We start from the raw sequence: 16,131 nt of genomic DNA, 5'->3' as shown, positions 1-16,131 counted from the left end.
GGTATCTGCCACCACCACCTCTCCTCAGAGATAGGTTAAGACAGCTATGACCAAGCTCCATATCCCTCTTCCCAGCCCCCACCCCCCACTCCCCATTCCTATATTCCCCATGCAATAGAGGCTCTAGGAGTGCAAAAAAAATCTCCACAGAAAAGTAGAGAAGCAAAGAAAGGTGAAAAGACAGGGAGAAAAAAGTCTGAAATTATCAAAGATTTCAGGAAGAAAACTCAAAGATCTTGAACCCAACAAGAAAAACATTAAAAGAATGAAATGTGGCCAATTCTGTATTATAAAGGGAAATGATACAATATTTGGTGAGCAAAGGACCCTGTGTAATTCAAGGAGAATATAGAACCACAATACTGAAAATTAAATACCAACAGGAAGAAATACCAATTCATGAATCACCTCTAGAAAAAACAAAAAACAAACCAAGGCTTCAAACTTTCCCAATTTAACAATTCAATTCAGAAACAAGTTCTGAAAGTGAGCTGGAGAAAGTCCTTTAAATACAAAAAGGAGGAAATTTGAATAATACTAGAGTATTTTGCATCCATCAGAAACTCTAGGTGGAACTCAAATAAAAAGCCCTGGGTGACTTATTCCGCAAATTTCAAAATAGATGGATGTTCAAAAATAAATTGGCATTTAAAACATTCTTTAAAAGAATTTGGAGATTGCTTCTCAAACACCCCAGACAACAAAAATGTAGGGGAAGTGAAGGAATACAGAAATCAAGGACATTTCTAGCAATAGAGTATTGACAGAGTTCAATAAGAGATTTATTTCTAATTGTATACAAGAAAATTAATCAGATGGAGATAACATGGAAGAAGGGAGTCTGGGACATTATGTACTGAATCTAACGACACCCTACCCACCCTACCTAGATGTAAATGCTTTTTATAGGACATTATCAAATGGGAGGGTCCATGAAAGGGGGGAGGGGAGCAGGGCCATATTGAAGTGTGTATGATGTTAAATCAAGGGCTAGCAGTGAGGAGAATTGATGCCTTTAGTTTCTGAGGAAGAGCTTGCAAAGAAGTTGTTGAGGAGGAAGGGGAAAGAACAAGATGAAATCACGATGAAAGTAGAAATTAAAAAGAATAATAAAAATATCGGAATAAATCAAAGATATTGGGGAACCAGGGCATGGGCTATGATTTCATCTTTGAAAGAATTCGGGCTTAAACTATCTCCAAATCAAGCATGTGCATTTAGTTGATTTTAGGAGTGCCACATTTCTGCAGGCCTCTTCCTTAACAGAGAGGGGCAACCCAGCAGAGTGAGATGAGGGATTAGAGAAGAAAAAACAGGAGAATTGGGCAGAGCAGAAAAATTGGATGATCTCAGGGGATTTTTGAATACTTTTGGACAATCTCGGAAAAGTCCTTATGATAGGATTAAAGTATGTGTGGAAAAAGTAAAAGTCGCCTTTGTTCTTTCAGGTTCCTGGAGAGAGTAACAGGATTATTAGGACTTGGAGGTAGGAACCAGATGTGCTTGGAAAAGGTAAAGGATCCTGTTGTTCTAATGAAGTCTTGGAGAGAGAAAAAGTGATAGGACTTTTCCTGGGCTGGGACTACAGCTAAGAACAAAACTAAAGCAAAAGAAATAGAGAAATTCTTTAAAAAATATGAAATATGAAAACTATCAGATCAAATGGAGAATTTAGCCCAATCTCAGAAAAGGAGAAAGGAACAACTAAAGCAAAAAACAAAACAAAACAAAACCAAAAACAAAAAAACTTTTGAAAAACAGAAAGAAATAAGAGATATACACAAATACAATAACAATGATCAGGAGTGGAATTTGTTTTAGAAAAAAAAAGTTCTGGATACATGACAGTGCTTCATTTTCTTTTTCTATTTTGTTTTTTCTTATTTTTCATTTGTTTTAAATAAATACATTTTTAAAAAAACAGTACCAGTACTTTACAAATTTTTTTTTTAATTGAGAAAGATTCATGGTTTTCCTCTTTTATTCTGATTCTTCTTTCACAACAAAAATGTCTGCTTTCCTTACAATTATTTGGCATAGTTACAGAAATGCACCAATAGCAATAATTCAATTACTAGAAATTAGTGGAACCAACAGAGGTCAAGAGAAAATAAAACTACTCCCTCTTTGCTGATAAAGTGATAGTATATTTGGAAAATCTGAGAGGATGATACTAATCATCAAGGAAATCTCATTCCAAATAAATACAAAATCCACAAAACATTTGGGGACTAACTTATGAGAGCACCCAAAGACTGGTTAGATATTTGTTTGCCATCAGTATTGTCTGTCAATTTCAAGATGGCATGCTTGCCTGGTTCTGCACAGTGGACGATGCCCTTGTACTCTCCCAGTCATCAGTGGAGTGAAACAAGACTGTGCTTGCTCCCATGCTTTTTAGCATATTTCCAACCATGTTGTCAAATACCTTCAATGAAGATGAACATGGAATCAAGATCAACTATCACACTGGTAGTAAATTGAAAAGGCTACAAGCCAAAAGATTGTTTGTTTGTTTGTTTGTTTGTTTTCCCAGTCACATGAAGTTTAATTAAGATAACTGATTTTTTAATTTTTTCACATCTTTATTTATAAGCTGTGGTTTGGCACATAGTGTTTTGAATGAATTGTAAATCTAAAACATTAAATCAACAGAAGTATGTTCCAATTAAACCATTCACAGTTCATGCATGTTTCTATGACTATCTGTCCATTGAGAAAAAATACTTGTTTTCTTAGTGAACTGGATTCTTCTCTCTCAGAAAACCAAATAAATTGTTCTCCCAGCATGACAGCAGATGAAAGTAAGATTGACTCTAGAATTGGTACTGCAGTAGGCCCATAAATGTCCTAAAATAAAGAGGGCTGTGCACTAAGCACTAAAGTTATGCATTCTCATAAGCAGCAACTGCCATAGTTTTTCTATATGTCCAACCCATGGTTTTATACTTCTGTAGCTTTGACTTTAAAGAACAAAATCATCAAAAAAAAAATTTTTTTTTTGCATACACTTTATAGAGAATACCATCTGGTGCTAAAGATTTCAATGCTTCCAAAAGATGTAGACTAGAGAATTTAACCAAGTATGTGAAAAGTTCTTCCCTTTCAATCAAAATGCCATTTTTAGAGTCAATTTTGAATTTGGTTTTAAGCTTATACTGTGCAAATTCTATTCTGGGTTGAATATAATCCCCCCAAATTTTCCATGTCATTCTTTTGGATTCTTTCCTTTTCTTTTATATTTTCATGAATGATCCTTGGGTCCACTATTTTATTTCAGTATTTCCTTCCTGCAAAGGTGTAAGATACTAAGCTTGAAAATCCGGACTTTACTGTTTAAAAACAATAGCCTTAAGAGAATCCAGATATAGACTTTGGAGCTCCACTTGTTGGATCTTATGTTGATTGCCAGTAGTCATGAGTGCGTATCAGAGCTCTGGAATGTACTTCTTAACACGGCAGGAAGAGATGAAGACGAAAAGAATTTAAGAATGATATATCACATAAGTTATTTTGTACTGGTCTGGTTTCATGTAAGATGTTCCCCAGGCAATTCAAATCCATATTACATTATTATCCTTACTATCTCTGAAGCTGGTATGTACATTTCTTAAGGCTCTCTGAAGAATTTTCTTTAAAGTATCTTTAAATTTTTCTATATCAGAAAGGTCAACCTCTTCACCAGGGAGTTTAGTCATTTTATAAACAATGCAAATTTTCTTGATTTAGCAAGTTTGATGATAAATTATGTCTAAAATTGCAGCTTTCATTTTTTCATGTTTCTTCTTACAAAGTTCAACCATTTGCTGGGAGATATCTTTGTCACAAACTAACAAAAATTGTATTTTTGAAGATTTATTTTCTTCAGTTGACTTTCTGGAAGAAAGTTCCATATTCTCAATCAAAAATTGACCATATATTAGGACATAAAGAAAGTTCCATATTCTCAGGATTTCTACTATTTCAACAACTGGGATTTTCAGGACAGTCCTCCTGATAAACTGCTCCCCCCCCACTCTTATCCATTGCTAAGACAGTAGCTAAAAAGAGCAGCACTCTCCTTCTAGGTCTACATAACGTTCAAGGATCACTACAAACCAAAAGTGAAGGGACTGTTGGTGCATGATTTTTTGTTTGCAGATGATTTGATTGTGCACTCAGTGCAACCTCCAAAGCTTAGATGCGACAAAAGTATGGATCAGTTATCTGCTATTTGTGTCCATTTTATCTTAACAATTAACATCAAGAAAATGCAGGTACAACAAATGAAAATGTTTTGAGTACTGTGGATAAGTTCACTTACCTTGGCAGTATGCTTTCCAGGGATGTTCACATTGATAATAAGCTTGACACACATGCTGCCAGAGTTATAACGTTCAGTGTTTGGGAGCCTCAGAAGAAAAGTGGGGGAGAGGAAAGGTATTAGACTCACTACCAAACTTAAAACCTTTGTGCTGATTTCATTGTTGAATACCTTGAAACCTGGGAGGTATGCCAGTTTCTTGCCAAGAAGCTTAATCACTTCCAGTTGAATTGTCTTAGTAAGAGTGTGAAGATCACCTGGCAGCATAAGATACCAGACACTGATGTCCTTTCTTGAATTAAACTACCAAACATTCAAACTTTACTGCAGAGAGTGCAACTGCATAGACCTGGCTACATCGTTTGAATTCCAAATATACATTTGCCAAAAAGACTATTTTATTAAGAACTCACACAGAGCAGGAACTCATTTGTTAGTCAGAAAAAGCCATATAAGGACACTCCCAAGATCTCTCTTATGAACTTTAGAATTGATTGCCAACATGTGAGACACTGATACAGGACAGCCCAGCACAGCAAGCCCCCCTCAGAGAAATGCTGTACTCTATGAGCAAAGCAGAATTGAAAAAGCTCAGAGGAACCATGAGACCAGAACAAAATCAGAACAAGAGGGAAAAGCTCAAAAGAAACATGAGATACGCAAACTTAGAGAATTCACTCCAAATGTTTACATGGACAATTTGTGCCCAACCTGTGGCAGAGTATTTATTCCAAACTTGGATTTGATCTGATTGACTACAGTCAGCCACACCATAACTTGACTCTAACATAGTGATGTCATTTTGGTCCTCTTTGAGACTGAAGAACGACAACTAGCCACATAAGTAAATTAAGAACAGTTTAAATAGTTGAAGGATATTGAGTGCTCAAGGCTAGGTTGTGCCAATAAAAATGCCAGTGCTGCCAAGGTTAATTTACACTTTTAATGCTATATTAATCAAATGATCAAAGCGATGCTTTATAGAATTTGACTAAATAATAACAAAATTCATTTGTAATAGAACATCCAGATCTCAAATTTTATTATAAAGTGGAAGTCCTTACATTGAAACATCGTTGGAGTTGTGAACCGATTCAGCCATTCTGGAGAGCAATTTGGAACTATGCTCAAAGAGCTATAAAACTGCATGCTCTTTGATCCAGCAGTGTTTCTATTGGTCCTAAGTCCCAAAGAGATCTTAAAGAGGGAAAGAGATCTGTATGTACAAAAATCCTTTTTTTGTAGTGACAAGGGACTGGAAACTGAGGGGATGCCCCTCAGTTGGAGAATGGCTGAATAAATTATGGTATGTGAATGTTATGGAGTATTATTGTTCTGTAAGAATCAATCAGCAGGATGATTTCAGAGAGGCTTGGAGAGACTTACATGAACTGATGCTGAGTGAAGTGAGCAGCACCAGGAGATCATTGTACATGACAACAGCAAGATTATGTGATGATCAATTCTGATGGCCGTGGTTTTTTTCAACAATGAGATGATTCAGGCCAGTTCCAATGTTCATATGATGAAGAGAGCGATCTGCACCCAGAAAAAGGACTGTGGGAACTGAGTATGGATGACAACATAGTATTTTCACTCTTTTTGTTGTTGCTTGCTTGCCTTTTATTTTCTTCCTCATTTTTTCCCTTTTGACCTGATTTTTCTTGTGCAGCATGATATTTGTGGAAATATTTATACAAGAATTGTACCTGTTTAATATATATTGGATTACTTGCTGTGTAGCAGCAGAGGGGGTGGGGGGAAAGGAGGGAAAAAATTTGGAACCCAAGGTTTTGCAAGGGTGAATGTTGAAGATATTCATGTATATGTCTATATCTATATCTATATTTTTTTGCCGAGGCAATTGGAGTTAAGTGACTTGCCCAGGGTTACACAGCTAGGAAATGTTAATGTCTTAAGTCAGATTTGAACTAGGTCCTAAAGATTATACATGGGAACAGCTAGGTACTGCAGTGGATAGAGCATCAGCCCTGAAGTCAGGAGACACCAAAGAAACAGACTAGAGAAAGGACAATCTGAAACAAAGAACTTGATAACCCAATATTTGATAAAGTGAAAAAGATAAATTATCTGGAAAAAAAAATCATTTGGTTAAAAACTTCTGGGAAAACTGGAAAAACAGTCTAGCAGGAATTGAGCTTAGACCAACACTTAATACCCTATTCCATAGTACATTCTAAAAGGATATACATCCTTAATATTAAAGACCATACTATTAAAAATTATAAAAACACAAATGATATACCTCTCACAGCTAGTGTATACATACACACACACACACATATAGTCTCAATCAAATGAGAAATAAAGGCAATTGCCAAAGATAAAATAAATAATTTTGATTATATGAAACCGAAAATCATCTTCACAGACATAAATGCACCTAAGATAAGACAGATATGGTCAAATGGGGAAAATCTTTGTTATTGTTATTGTTTCCAATTTATTTGTTTATTTTTAGTGCACACTGCTGTATGAATCATTCTAGGAGAGAAAAATCAGAACAAGAAGGAAAAACCATAGAAGAGAAAAAAACACCAGAAAAAAAGAAGTGAACAACATAGCTTGTGTTGATTTAGTTCTTTTTCTGGATGCAGATGGAATTTTCTATGCAAAGGCTATTGGGATTGCCTTGGAGGGGAAAATCTTCTTATAAAATTTTCTGGGATAAGAGCTTCGTTTCCAAAATAAATAGAAACAATATATATTTATAAAACTAATAGCCATTCTCCAATTGATAAATGTTCAGAGGATATGGTGTCAGAGAACAAATTAGCTCTCAGAAGAAAATCTGAAAAATATTTATAACCACATGAAAGAATGTTCTAAACCACTAATTACAAGAATATAAATCAAAACAACTCTGAGCTTGTGCCTCACATCCTGCACTGGCAAAAATGACCATAAATGGCAATAGTCATTATTGAAGGGCTTGTTCAATGTCAGGCATATTAATACATTGTTAATGGAGCTGTGAACTGACCCAAACGTTTTGAAAAGTAATTTGAAATTATGTAAATCAAGTGATTGAAATACCTGTGCCCTTTAAATCAGATATTTCACTATTGGGTTTATATCCCAAGAAATCATTTGATAAAAAGAAAGAGCCCATACACATAAAAATATTAATATCAGCATTTTATGATAGCAAAGAATTAGCAACAAATTAAATGCCCATCAACTGGGGAATGGCTTCACAAATTGTGCTAAATGAACGTAACAGAATATTGCTGAGCCATAAGAAATTATGCATATAATGTATACAGTGAAGCATTGAAAGACCTGCATTAATTGATATAGAATGAAGAAAATAGAACTAAGAAAATATACACTATATATAATATACACAATAACTACAACAATGTAAGCAGAAAGCACAATCACATATCCCCAAATCAAAAGTGATATCCACTTTTTTTGTCCAAGATTAAAGCATTATTTGTTATATGAGATGACTACTCCATGCAGTCTTTTCCCATAGTATTTTCTGAAGATCAAATGAATAAAAAACTTAAAGTCTTGTTTGCAAATATGAAATATAATTTGACTGCAAAATTGCTATCTTCAGATACAACCAATCTAGCTTCATTGTCTTTCTGCTTATTTCAGCACCTATGAATTGCATAATTCGTAGATATAAGCATTTGCTAAGCTCTTTACAAAGTATTGCAAAGTTCGTTAAGAAAAATTTATTCTAATAATATATTATTTTTCCAATTACATGTAATGATGGTTTTTAACCTTCACTTTTGTAAGATTTTGAGTTCTAATTTTTTTTTCTCTTTACTTCCCTTATTTTCCCCCTTCCCAAGACAGCAAACAATCTCATATATGTTATACATGTACAATCATTTTTAACATTTCTACATAAGGAATGTTGGGGGAAAAAATCAGGACAAAAGGGGAAAACCATGAAAAAGGTAAAAATAAAACTAAACAGAAAAGGTGAAAATAGTATGCTTCAAACTACATTCAGTTTCCATAGTTCTTTCTCTGCATGCTGATGGCATTTTCCATCCAAAGCCTATTGGAATTGTTTTAGATCACTATATTGCTGAAGAGTTAAGTGCATCTTAGTTAACATCAGGAAAGGTCAGTTTCATTTGGGTGAAAAGGGCAATAGCTATAAAACTGATGGAAAGTCTTTTTGGACAAAAGTTATGTGAAACAAGTATTTTAAGTAGTATAGTCCCATTTTAAAAATGGAAAAACAAAACAGGTTTATCTTAAGTAAATAAGACTGTGCTTCTTTACTTACATTTGGAGACTGATGCAAACTAGTTAGAGCCAAGTTAGAGAATATTACTTTTCCCACATATTCAAAAAAGAATCAAATCAAAACCCTCGTCATTCTTTTGAATCTCTATTCTACCTTTCTAGTCATTTCCACCTTCCTCTAGCCTCAGAAAGCTAGTCTAAATATGATTTCAAATGCTATAGCATCCTTTTCAAACCTTCCAATCTTATACCAACTCTCCTGAGCAAGGTACTCTTGATCTATCTGAGGTGTTTCTCCAATACTATATTTCTTCTAGTTCTTTTTATAGTAGGATTTTCTTTTTGTTTGCACATTCTTCCAGCCTGTTTTTTGACTTTGGAATTGTGGGTAGGGTCAGGCTCTGCTTACTTCTGTAGTGAAGGAAGGCATAATGATCATTAGTCTCTTTGGTCATGGTGGGGAGTCAGAATATTCTTTGGTCTTCATTACCACATCCAGACTCCCTCATTTTTACTCAGTAACTTCTCTTTTGAGATTCTTACAGTCTGAATCATCTGATTAACATTCTGTTAGCTATTATCTAGTAATTCAAGACATTCTCTTTCCTTACCAATTACCTACTTTGTTGTTCAAGAGAACAGACCCCAAAATATGAAAAAGTTTTAAAAAGAAATTATATTTGGTCATTTGATACAGGACAGTCAGCTGGAAAGGAGATGAGGCTCTTTCTCCTTCAGGCTTTAAAAGTTTCATTACATAGGATTTTGACAAGGTTTCTCATACAGGTATTACACATATCCCATCTATGCAGTTGTGAAATTTTGCCTAAAGGGTAGGCTGAGAGCAAGGTAGATTGAAATAGATATGAGTAACTGTATTCCAAAACTAGTCTAGATGGGACTGCTAGATGGCACTGGATAGAGTGAGTACCCTATCTGAAGTCAAGAAAATTCATCTTCTTGAGTACAAATGTGGCCTCAGATACTTAGTAGTTGTGTGAACCTGGGCAAGTCACTTTATCATGTTTGCTTCAATTTTTTCATGTGTAAAATGAGCTGCATTAGGGAATGGCAAATCATTCCACTATTTTTTTTTTTTTTTAATTTAATAGCCTTTAATTTACAGGATATATATACATGGGTAACTTTACAGCATTAACAATTGCCAAACCTCTTTTTCCAATTTTTCACCTCTTACCCCCCCCTCCCCACCCCCTCCCCTAAATGGCAGGATGACCAGTAGATGTTAAATATATTAAAATATAACTTAGATACACAATAAGTATACATGACCACAACATTATTTTGCTGTACAAAAAGAATCAGACTCTGAATTATTGTACAATTAGCTTGTGAAGGAAATCAAAGATGCAGGTGTGCATAAATATAGGGACTGGGAATTCAATGTAATGGTTTTTAGTCATCTCCCAGAGTTCTTTTTCTGGGTAGCTAGTTCAGTTCATTACTGCTCCATTAGAAATGATTTGGTTGATCTCGTTGCTGAGGATGGCCTGATCCATCAGGACTGGTCATCATCTAGTATTGTTGTTGCATTCCACTATTTTTACTAAACAACCAAATGGGGTCATGAAGCACTAGAGACTGGACTAAAATGACTGAATAACAAATTACAGCAACAATCCTAAAGCTTGGGAAGTACTCCTCTGGATCTCCTGGGTGTGGTAAACCAAAACAAGAATGCATTGGGTGGATCCTGGGCCTGGGGGAAATGGAAATACCTGGTAGCTATCTCGAGCATTCCTTTAGAGTTATTGGTTCAGTGATGGAAAACGTTAATAACATGAAGTTGGATTTAATCTTTCCTGGAACAGTATAATAAATAATTTTTCCTTCAATTACACATAAAAATGGTCATAGCCTCACAATTGTTTTGAGAGTTTTCTCAGCCTGTGTTACATGAGAACCCAGGGAGAAATTCAGTCAGATTGAAAGGAAAATAAATTAAGTGGGCTATGGGCTAGGAGTAGCTTTACTTTCTTGGGATAGAGATTAGATTTTTTTATAACACCCCAGGCCCTCCTAGTGTGCACAGCCAAATTCTGAGACATAATGGGAACAGAGAAAGTGTGCAGGCCTTGGGATCATCCCCCATTGCTAAAGGGAAGATTTGTTCCAAAAGGAAAGATCCTTCTCTATAGCTAGTCTTATCAGAATTCTCTATATTGGTAGAACATCTCTGAGATGTTGGAGGTCCTTGTCTTGGTATCATCTCCAATAAAGAGGAAGTAAGTACAAAATCTACAATTCTGTTTTTGTGGTTTCAAAAGTTGCTCTTTCTGGGGAGCAGATGTTCACCCCAAACTCACAGGTCACAGGTTCTTCTACCTGTCCCTTACCATCACTCACAGATGTTTAACTTCTATGTTTATGAACTCTGAAATTAGTTTCTGATAATCTCTTATCATCTTAACAATTCCAATAGACTTTGGATGGAAAATGCCATCAGCATGCAGAAAAAGAACTATGGAAACTGAATGTAGTTTGAAGCATACTATTTTCACCTTTTTCTGTTTAGTTTTATTTTTACCTTTCTCATGGTTTTCCCCTTTTGTCCTGATTTTTCTTCCCCAACAGTCCTTATGTAGAAATGTTAAAAAGGATTGCACTTGTATAGCATATATGAGATTGTTTGCTGTCTTGGGAAGGGGGAAAATAAGGGAAGATAAGATAATATCTTATCTACTATAAAAACAATCTGTTTTGTTTGTTTTATGACTCCTAATCCTATTCTTAGTCTTCACTATGATCTCTAGTCCCACTGCCCCCCTTTACTTCTTTCCTAGGATATTACTTTCTATAGCTCCCCCTTTGCTAAATCAGTTCAATTTTAGATTGAATTTGGTATTCCCGTTCCTCCCTCCCAATTTCTTAGGACCACGATTGGCACACAATAAGCATTTAATAAATGCTAACTGTCTGAATGATCCTGCTCTCAAAGTTGGAGAACCAGGAGAATCTAGTGTCATGAAAATCTGGAGGAAAAAAATATTAAAAAGAGAGTGCTCAGCAATGTAAAAGGGTACACAGAGATGAAGAAAGAATGAGAAAAAGGCATGAGATTTGGAAACTAAGAATTATAATAATTTTGGAAAGAGCAGTTTTTGTCAGAAGTCAGATCAGGAAAGTAATTTAGCATAATACAAAGCAATTAGTAGGTAATGAAATATTTACTGATAGAGTTATTCTTTTATTGATTAAGGAATGGTTAGGAACTTTTGAGGTCAGAAGGGGAAACAAGGATAGTCTAGGCCAGCAGATGTCAAAGTGTGGTCCAGAGCATCCTCAGAATCTCTGAAATCCTTTCAGAGTCTACAAATTCATAATTGGTTTTTATTTTTAATGTGATCAATATCTATAACTATAACCCACATAAACAAAAACTCTTTGGACAGATCCTCAATCATTTTTAATAGGATAAAGATATTGAAAACAAAAGTTTGAGGACCACTGTCTAGACATTAGAAAGAGCAGTAGAAGAGAAACAAAAAACAAAACTAAGAGTAATGAATTGAGAATGCAACCTTACAAATCTAGAAATGCAACAAATCATAAAATTTCAACTAAACAGCAAAATAGAAATCCTAAAAATCAAAGAGGAAATGAACAAAACTAAAAGAAAAAAATCAACCAAAAATTTAATTGATAAAATCAGATGATTTGTATATGAAACCAATAAAAGAAACAGCTCTACTGAGAGAGAAAATACTGTTTCTATGAAATATGAACAAATTTCTGAAAGATATGAGAATAAAATCCATATTTAGAAAATAAAGAACATCTCAGTATAGATGAAATATGTAAAAAGATTCAAACTCTTGCTATTTGATAGGAGATCAAAACTCTTCCCACACGGTCTTCCTACCATCACAGTATTTGTAAAACTTAAAATACTATGCTAAAATGAATTGTTTATGTAATTCCAATGAGCTAGAGTGGAAACCCCAAGGAATATAAATAGAAAGTCTTAGACAAATTGCTTTAAACTGGGCAGGAAGTGATAGTGGTGATCAGAGCAGGAAGGATAAGTAACTAGGCAAAAGCTTTCTCAGATAAATTGAAAATAGGCAGCTACTTTCAAATTAACACTTTCTAGCTATTTGACCCTGGGTCTTAACCCCAATTGCCTCTCAAAAAAATAAAAAAGGCAAAAAAAAGAAAAGAAAAGAAAAAAAGAAATAAAATAGTCAGCTATTCTTGGTGCTTCTACTTCCTTTTCTCTTATCCCCTTCTGTCCTTCAGTATGGTTTGAGACTTTTATCACTCATCTTAAATAGCTCTTTTAAGTTTAGTGATACCCTCTAAATTGCCAAGCTTGATAACATAATGTCTTCTTCTCAGTCCCTATCCTTTTTCACCTTTCTACAGCATTAGACATTCTAGATCACTTTTTCATGCTGAATAATCTTCCCTCTCTGGACCTTGTTGACATTTGGATTTATAATTAATTTATGAAATTACACTGGTAAAGACTATGACTGATGATGAAAAATAGGGCAGCAATCACACTTTATTTAGAAGAGCAAGAAGTGGAGAAGAAGGAGGAAGAGGAGAAAAAGATGTCTGTTTCTTTGGTGAGAGTCATTGATGAACAAGACAACCCCATCCAGGCACTTAACCCTGTGTACTCTTTCCCTTGGTGACCTCATTGGCTTCTATGGGTTCAGTTACTATTTTTAATTTTTTTTTCAGTTACTAATTTTATCACAATGATTGCATCCTTGATATCCCCATACATTAATCTAAAATCACACACACACTGCACTGCACTCTAGTGCAGTAATTGGGGATTAACATGCTGGCTCCTCTACAAATCACCTTCTTCCTAGAATCTTTCTCTAATTTAAGGGATTATAAAGAACATGACATTTTCTTTCTTGAAGCTGGAGACCAGAACACTAGTGATCATAAACTCTTAGCAACTGAGCCGTTTCAAGAAGGTGGGGAGCATGAAGTAATCAGTTTCCACCAAAGAAAGATTTATGGTAATGAACTTTGACCCCTTGGTCTCCAACCCTGTTTTGTCCTGAGCTTTGGCCCCAAATTACAAATTGACTATTTGCTATTTCAAATTTAACAATCTCTCCAAAATCCGCTTCTCTTTTGAGTTTTTCTCTTTCTGTTGAAGTCATTATCAGCCTTTCACTTTCCCAGATTGGAAATCTCAGTGTCATCCTCAAAATCTCATTCTTTTACTGTCAGAACTACCATAGTTTTCATATCTTGTCATTTCTATCTCCACTTTTTTATATTCTCTTTATTCCTAACGTCCATACCCTTCTTCAACCATTGCCATACTATAGGTCTCCATCATTTCTCATCTTAATCATCGCAATAACCTAATTGGTAGCTCTGCTTCAAATTTCTCCTTATTCCAATACACCCTCCACATAGCCAGTAGCGTGAGTTTTCTCAAGAACAAGTCTGATCTTGTAATCCCTACATTCAATGTATAGTACTTCGGGGGTTCCCGGTCACCTCTAATAGAAATACAAATTCCATTTTCATTGTCTCTATACCAGATCTCCTCGGATGGAAAAGAAGCGATAAAAGTCTTTGTATTCTCAATTCGTAGGCTGAAGTCGAAGTCCAGCCCTAGAGCTATGACTCGGTGGTTGATTGATTAAAGATTACCCCAAGCTTAGACAACCTTTTTGTCAGTCAATTAAGCTAATGGGTGAATAAGTATTTATGGAGTCCGGCAGCACATTTGCTCAAAAGCTGACTTGAGGGGCTTGGAGCATTTGAATTGAAAGCTCAGCACAGGGAAAGGTTAGAGCTTTGCTTCAGCTTCGCCTCAGCGTCTGCCTACCTGTAAAAATGCCCGGATATGTCAAGGTTATGGGGGGGGCGATGTCTAAGATCCGTGAAGAAAAGAGAAACATGAGGGCTCGGGGACCTGCGGCTCGGGGACCTGCGGCTCGGGGACCTGCGGCTCGGGGACCTGCAGCTCGCGAACCACCTCCCTGCTCCTGGGCGAATACCGAGAATCCCTGCTGCGAGGCCGCCTGCTACGCCCGCGGCATGGAGGTCTGCGAGCTTCTCGTCTACTGCCACTGCGGCGCTCTGAGATCCGAGTGTAGAGCGCAGAGACTCTGCGGAAGTCCGGACATGGATCCCGACACCGAAGCCCTCCAGCCCTGCAGGGATCGGCGCTGCCAGCATTGCTTTGGGCCCAACCACTGCCACAGCGACAGCGAGAACTCCGAGGACGAGTTCTCCGAGGACGACTTCTTCGAGGACAGCTCGGAGGATAGCGGTTTTGAGGAAATGGAGTAGGCGTGCGGCCGCCTTTTTCAGCTGAAAGGCGGGCATTCGCCGGTGGCACTCTGATTCTCTCTGAGCAGAAGTCTGCAGGACGGCCTCCGAGACTGACTCCATGACTCAGGAAAAACGGAACCACAATGGGAAGGGGAAGGCGAGCTTCAGAAATTGCCTCCGCTTCCCTGTTTGGTGGACTTTGCATTTGACTTCTTGAGGGACTTGTTCTATGGACTCTTCTCAGGGAGGAAGCCCCCACGTCTTTGAAAGCAAGAGCATGGAGCTGTGGTTTCTCCGTGTTGGTCGGTGGTTAAATAAAGGTTGCCTTGGTGACTGAATCTCTGGTGTTTTTGTCTTTTGATGTGAGACCAGGTATGTGGCTCCTTGAAGGTGGTTTGTGGGAGGGCGTTGAATGGAGCCTGGGTCATAGCTTTGGGGAAATGCTCTCTCGCTGCATTGGTTGGTTGGAGTTGGTGGATTGTGCTCCTGGAAAGAAATCTGTAGGACCTAAACAAGAATCCTGGGCTAGGGAGGTGAGGGGCGAGAGATGAGGGAGGATTGGATGGATCTAGCCCAGGTTATTGCTTTGGAAAAATGCTAGCTTGGAGGGGTTGGTTGGAGCCTTGAGGATTATCCTCCTGGAAATATAGGGGGTGACATAAACGCAGATCCCCTCAGGAGGGAGGAAAGGAGGTAACTAAGGATAGTCTGGTTGAGAGTTGGGGAGATTGACCTTGAAAACAAGTAATGCAAAAGGGCTGACTCTTTAAGCCCAAGGTCTAAAACCAAATTCAATGTAGTATGATGCAGGTTCTGCCACCCCCTTGTTTAGAAAACTTTCCTTCCTCCTGCACCAGGCTTTTAGCTCATCCCCTAGTTGCTTATGTCTCTCTTACTCTTTACCCTAGTCTTTTATTTTATTTGTATTTTATTAGAGCCTTGTAATTGTGTTAAACTATGAAAGTCAATGCAAATTGTTAATGCTGTAAAGTTACCCATGTATATATCCTGTAAATAAAAGGCTATTAAATAAAAAAAAAAAAAGTCAATGCAAGACTCCTGGGGAGTCCCAACTGCTCATTGACGTGATTTTCTCCCAAAGGAAGGTACCCTCATCATTGAGGTCTTTGGTTTCAACAGTCTGCTCATTGACAGACTGAATCCAAAGACCAATGATGCTGTTGCCCTCCTTTGCAGAAAATAATATGGCAAATCCAGTTGCCATGTCTTGACAGCTTAAAAAGCCCAAAGTATAACTAGATTTCCAGGCCAGAAGCCATGAGTCAGACATAGAGTTCTTTTTTTTTTTT

The 16,131-nt window shown here is 36.8% G+C and overlaps 1 pseudogene; it reads right to left on the bottom strand.

Moving 5' to 3' along the window:
* Positions 1-2,590: 2,590 nt before the first annotated feature.
* On the bottom strand, positions 2,591-5,405 carry LOC111719112 (annotated as a pseudogene).
* Positions 5,406-16,131: the final 10,726 nt, after the last annotated feature.

Source organism: Sarcophilus harrisii, chromosome 1 (genome assembly GCF_902635505.1).
Source record: "Sarcophilus harrisii chromosome 1, mSarHar1.11, whole genome shotgun sequence".
Lineage (NCBI taxonomy): Eukaryota > Metazoa > Chordata > Mammalia > Dasyuromorphia > Dasyuridae > Sarcophilus > Sarcophilus harrisii.
This window is presented reverse-complemented; position numbering and strand designations above follow the sequence as displayed.